Genomic DNA, 6,330 nt, shown 5'->3' on the forward strand with positions numbered 1-6,330 from the left:
ATTAGCACCACCTACGTTATGCAACTCATTACAGAAAGTTCAAAGATAAAACGACCCGGGTACTTAACTGGCAAAAAGCTGTAGACTTACCTAAAGGAAGCCATTGAGAGATTATCAGTGCCTTGAAGTTCTAAAGTAACACGTGACCTGACACGTCACAATGGAATGCCCTTCTGCACACGACACCAGCCTTATACAACCAATAAGAAATACATTATAACCAATTGTTGTGACGCTAAAAATAGAACGATAATGTAAGCCTCTTTTTGGATTAAAAAGCGCTCTAAATGTCTTGATGTCTACCCTTAACATTTTTTATTTCACAGTCACCATATCATTAAGTTCAGCGAGTGCATTTGACTGGCTACCTCGGATATGATCACGACCAGTTTACCCTATAACCTTGAGAACAACGGGTAAAACACATACCACACTAGCAACAGTGCAGCTGAGTATGTATATACCAGCGATATGACTATCAACGTGCAAGTCCATCACCCCAGATAAAATATAAAGTGTATGTAATAAAGTATTTTTTTTCCACATAGAAAATACATAAATAAATAATAAGTTTGGATTGAGAAAATAGTTGTATGAGAATGTTCTTAAATGCTCTCCCAAAACCGGCTTTTGACAAGTTTAAGTTGATCCATTGGTCATTCTTGACGAAAATAGTTGTATTAGAATGTTCTTAAATGCTCTCCCAGAACCGGCTTTTGACAAGTTTAAGTTGATCAATTGGTCACTCTTGACACGATGTTGTTATTCCAAAACTCAAACGTATTATTTCGTTTTAAAAAGAATACCATTCAGCGATTGTCAGAACATATTTATTAAATGCCCCAAATTAAACAAGTATTACTTCTTGTAGGCGAACATATCCCTTTTTATATATTGTACTTATATATCATCGATATTTGTTATTAATAATGCAGTTTATAAACCATGTCTTTGTTTGTTTCTAGTTACAGATTTTTAAATGTTTTAATGACGATTATTCTCATTGATAACCATTCTCGTTGCATTTCCTTATTGGATATTGCAACCCAGAACCACAGACCCCAGACAATAAAGACGGAACAAACAAAATAGATTGAACTTATTGCCTATATTAGTAGAAAAGGAAATCTATACTTAAACTATAGAACATGACTCCGATACATCATTCAATGGAATATATATATAAATGAATTCCAAAAATATAACCAGACGTTACTAAATAAATATTGTTAGATACTGTCATTTTCTCTTTTATGTCATTTATCGTAATGTACATATCACTTGAGGCTACAAGAGTTTGTTTTACGAAATCAGGGCCTTAGCATTATCCCTTTCTGGCCCCGAATCGGGACTTTACTTCACTAAGATCTGATTGCATGTCAGTCTCAAGCTGTTTTTGTTATTAATATATATAATACCATACACAAGAGTAGTTTTTTTAAATGTTCACGTGACGAATCCGACCTCAACCGGATGTTGCCGATGATCTGCCGAATGACCAGCATCGTCAAACATTCGGAACGTCTCGAGCTTTTCATGACGCCGCCCTATTGATCTGTACATGCATTTTCATTTAAACTGTGAGCCACATTGATCTTGCTTCCAAATGAATCTTCGTGGTGTAAAGACAATATAAGCACATTTCCTTATCTATTTTGTGTGAATGCAGGGTCGAGGAGTTAATGATGACGAGTATACAAGAATAGATATCGGACTTTCAGAACACACCATGTTGGTCTTTATGGCTCTCGGTTTTCAACATACCTATAGTCTAGTTCAGGAATGTAGATATTGGTAGAAGTATTCGCATGGGTGAAAATGCGTTACATCTAGCGATGTTTATTTTCGATCTTTCATATTGAAAATGTTTAAGCATTGTACTGTTTTGGTAATAAATTTGTAAATACAATCCACAGTGTAGCATTGTCCATGGCATAATAGGCTGCCGAGTGTCAACTGTACATTTTTCTCAACATGGAAATGTGTGCACATCCGGATTAAAATCTTATCTGTATAGTGCACCTAAGATGGTACTTATGACAATGGGCACGGGTGACCTGAGGTCTAAGGCGCCGCAATTCGCTGTGCAGAGTGGCGTCCCTTAGACACGTCACAAACGTTTTGATTGTGGGTTCGAATCCCCGTTCGTACCGATTTGTTTCTAGGTTTGGCATCACCATGCCTGTGCTCCTGGGTTTCACCAAAGGGTTGAGCGTCTGAGACCTGCATCACTTCGGGCTTTCCTCACACAGTAAGCTGACAAGCCGTGATATAACTGGAAAACTGTTTAAGGCGGCGTTAAACCCAACTTACTCACTCATTTATCAAGAAGGAAGGTCGCGATACAATACACAACTTGGTTAACGTTCACCAGCGATTAAAAGGCGCAATCTCTGTGTAGTCTCTGTGTAGAATTACGTCCCTTGAGAGTGTCAGTATCCGCTGATCGTGGGCTTGGAATACCAGATTCCACACCAAGTTGACCACTGTTCAAAGCAGCGTAAAACCAAACACACTCACTGAGCAACTGTACACCTAAGCCAAGGAATAAGACACATTGAAGTGTAACACTTATTTAACAGGTCAAAGCGTTCTAATCACCAATTGTTCGAGATTGAACACATATCTTCGCTCGTCTGCGCATAATTTAAACGCCTAGGGTTCAACTGTTAGAAGGGGGCACGCGTGGCCCAGTCGTCTAAGGCGCCGCGATTCGCTGTGCAGAGTTGCGTCCCTTGGGCACACCAGAAACCTATGATTGTGGGTTCGAATCCCGGTTCGCCCCGATTATGTTTCTCGGTTTGTCAGCACCATACCCGTGCTCGTGGGTTTCACCGAAGTGGTAAACGTCTGAGACCTGCATCACTTCGGGCTTTCCTCCCACATTAAGCTGACGCGCCGTGATATAACTGGAATAATGTTAAAAGCGGCGTTAAACCCAACTCACTCACTCACTCCGCTGTTAAAAGAGTGAGTAAAACGATTTGCAAAATTACACCTATATTTAGGAAGAGCCCGATATTATGTAAAAATGAGATCTTTAAAAGAAAAGAAGAATTTTATTTCCAAGTTATATTCCAATTAGTCCGTTATTATGGAGGAAGAGCCCGATTTTATGTAAAAATGAGATCTTCAAAAGAAAAGAAGAATTTTATTTCCAAGTCATATTCCAATTAGTCCGTTATTATGGACGTTTAGCAAGTCTAGCAGATCAATCCTTGCACTTCAACACGACACTGAAGATCAATCATATTAAGTGATCCGGGTCTGTATTAGGCTATGGCGGGAAACGTGCCTTACTCAAATGTGTCTTGTCCGTTTCAGAGTGTGTGTTTGTGTGCGAGTCATAGAGCTCGTTGACATGGGGATTACGAGCCATGGAGCCCGTTAACACGGGGATGCTTGCACAGCGATGCAGGAACACTTACGGTGATTTGAAAAGCATCTTTCGTGGACCAGGGGATCACGGAGGTGATCGGTAGGGCTTGTTTAACACGTTTATCTGTATGTTTTGTAGAATGAAGATATCATGTCAGAAGCAGGAATACAGAAATGTAGAACATGTTCTCAAATATACACTTAGAAAAAGGCTTCACGTCCTCTTTATTTTTACATATTTCGATCTTGCATGTAACTTTTAAAAAATCTCTGTGATGTCTTCTTTTCATTTTTTAAATATTTTTTTTAAATGTGAGCAGGGGATGTGGGGTAGATTAGTGGTTAAAGTATTCGCTGACACGCCGAAGAACAGGATTCTATTCCCCACATTGGTACAATGGGTGAAGCCAATTTCTGGGGTCCACCGCCGTGAAATTGCTGGAAAATTGCAAAAGCAATTAAAACCATCCTCACTCACACACTCACTTACTCTCTCACTAACGGACGCAAGGCAAATTCATCCCCGGAGTTCATCGGCGTAACGAGACAAGGCTTAAACAACTAGGCTACTCCGCCGCCTGTAAAACATATTATCATATTTGACCGCGATAAATCGTGGCTGGCTCGACAGATTGATGCATACTCAATAAATCTTGTATATTGCCTTCAGCACCACGTTCAGCAAGTGAATGTTGTTTAACGCCGCAGTCAGCAATGTTGGTGTCTGAGTGCGACAAGCCAATGTTTGATACACAGGAATTCGTTATTGGTCAGTAAATAAAAATCTATATAAATGTATATTTATTGACCAATAACGAGTTCCTGTGGTTTGATATGTTGAGCAACAATCCACACCGTGGAATCCAGATGACACGTAGGCTCTCGCAAGCATGGCGTACCCGGGATCTTGAATGATCCGGAATCCTCGTATGACATGGGAACATGACACAAGGAATAGAGGATATTAACGTATTAACGTGGGAGGTGATCTTTGTAAGACTGGCGTCCCGGGTATTCTTCCAAGGGAGGTAACTTCAGTGTTCTGCAGTGTTTCCTATGCCTAGAAGTTTCATATATTTAAGATTCCTAATGACATTATTCTTACAAAGGTATTATCTTTCCATATGCTATGTTTCAATCAAGTCACCGATTCTAAACATCCGATCCATTTAGTCTCGTCTTACGGCTAACATAGGATGCTGGGGACATTATCGACTTTTGAAACATAAATCTTTATATAGTGAGTATAGTATTTACATGTGGGAGTTCAGTCTACCTAAAGCTTATCGCAGTGAGAATTTTCTTTCTTCTTCACCACACTCAACAGTGATTATTAAAGCAGCTCTTTTTTCATTAAAATTTATTGCATTGAAACAAAAGAGTTACGAATAGAAACAATTTAACGTACAACTGATGAAAAACATATAAAAAACCAATAACGACAAATCAAAATCAAATTCACAACGGTAACAGAAGTTTGTTTTTCCACTTTTGTTTGTCATGACACCTGAATCAGTTGAGTGAACGGATATCACCCGCATCCTCATCAGGACTTGCTTGATGTCTGTGTTACATCTGTATTCAACAGTCCCCGTAGGCGGGACCACTTTGTGTCTCTCCTTTTGGGCCTTCGGCGTGGCAGTTACTCGTATCCCAGCAGGCTGTCAATGTTCAATCTGTGCTCCATTAAAATCTCGTTAACAAGTAAGCCTGTTCTCCATCAACTCGTGTGCCTGTTCCTCCCTTTAGGAGAAATGCTGGTTGTAGCCTTCAGGCTGTAAGTGTCTCTTAGCAGACCGTGCATGCTGTTACTACCACACGTGTCCAGTCTGTGTTCAAAGAGACAGCATCAAGTGCTGGCCTTGCATGCTGTCACTACTACAACAGTGTGCATATCGTGCTCAATCATTCATAATCAAGCCATGTTCTTCCCTTGCTCTGAAGGAGGACAAATGCACCTCAATGTAGCCACCAGAGATCGTGTCCTTTTTCATTCTCACACAGGGACAGATGCACCTCAAGGTGGCGGTCAAACCGAACGCTGGGGAGGGTACTACCAGGGAGGTTACCCCCCTTCTGACATCGGCTCGACCTTGAACCCTGTCAGTGAATACTGAGTGGGTCTTACCGCCATGCAACTGTAATAAGCCACCACTTGACTCAGGGAAGGAAACCTCAGAAGGCTCGACTTCCCATCAACGTCAGTGGCACCTAAAACATCCTTGGCATGGCTGTCGACAACCATCCAGCCACCAGCAGGGTTCTGCAGCAAGGCCGAGCTTCTGCCATTAAAGGTTATAATGGCTCCCTGGCAGTCCTGGGCCTTAAACACCCTCCCCACAGCATCCCCAAACTCCCTGAGGGGCTGGCCTGGCATCCAATCCCAGGTCAACTGACTTGTTAGGGAGTTCGAGTCCATGCTGCCAGGGTACAGAAGTCCCTGCATCTCGCAGACTCGGCCGCACCGGACAGGCCATCTCGACTGGGAGTCCTCAGGCTCCTCCATCATCTCGTCTGCTGCCAGATGTTTGCTGGGAGGAGCCCAGCTTCCCATGGTGTCGAGGATGGCGTCATGAAGACGGTCCCCCATGACGAGGACCCCGTCCAGTGTAGCTGGAGTCCACAGACCAGCAGGAACAACTGCACTGGCAACAATGGCGGCGAATGCCACCGAGGTGCACTGGGTTCCTGGATGTCGAGATCTGAAAGAAAAGAAACAAGAACTTTTACTCACAGAAGTAACTTTTAAAAAGTGGAATTTCGAAGTTGTTCTCAAATACAAAAAGTATTGTTTAAATTCCTTCATCAAAATATGCCTAAAGGGTTGACTGCAATGTTTGAGTAGTACATAATTCTCCAAAATTACAAATATTTAGTTTATACACTTCACTTACGGGCTCCACACTTCTGGAATGTGGCCTTGGTGGAAGTGCCCGAGGATGGAGTGTCTGC

Source organism: Haliotis cracherodii, unplaced genomic scaffold, assembly GCF_022045235.1.
Source record: "Haliotis cracherodii isolate W230 unplaced genomic scaffold, xgHalCrac1.p SCAF_3, whole genome shotgun sequence".
Taxonomy (NCBI): domain Eukaryota; kingdom Metazoa; phylum Mollusca; class Gastropoda; order Lepetellida; family Haliotidae; genus Haliotis; species Haliotis cracherodii.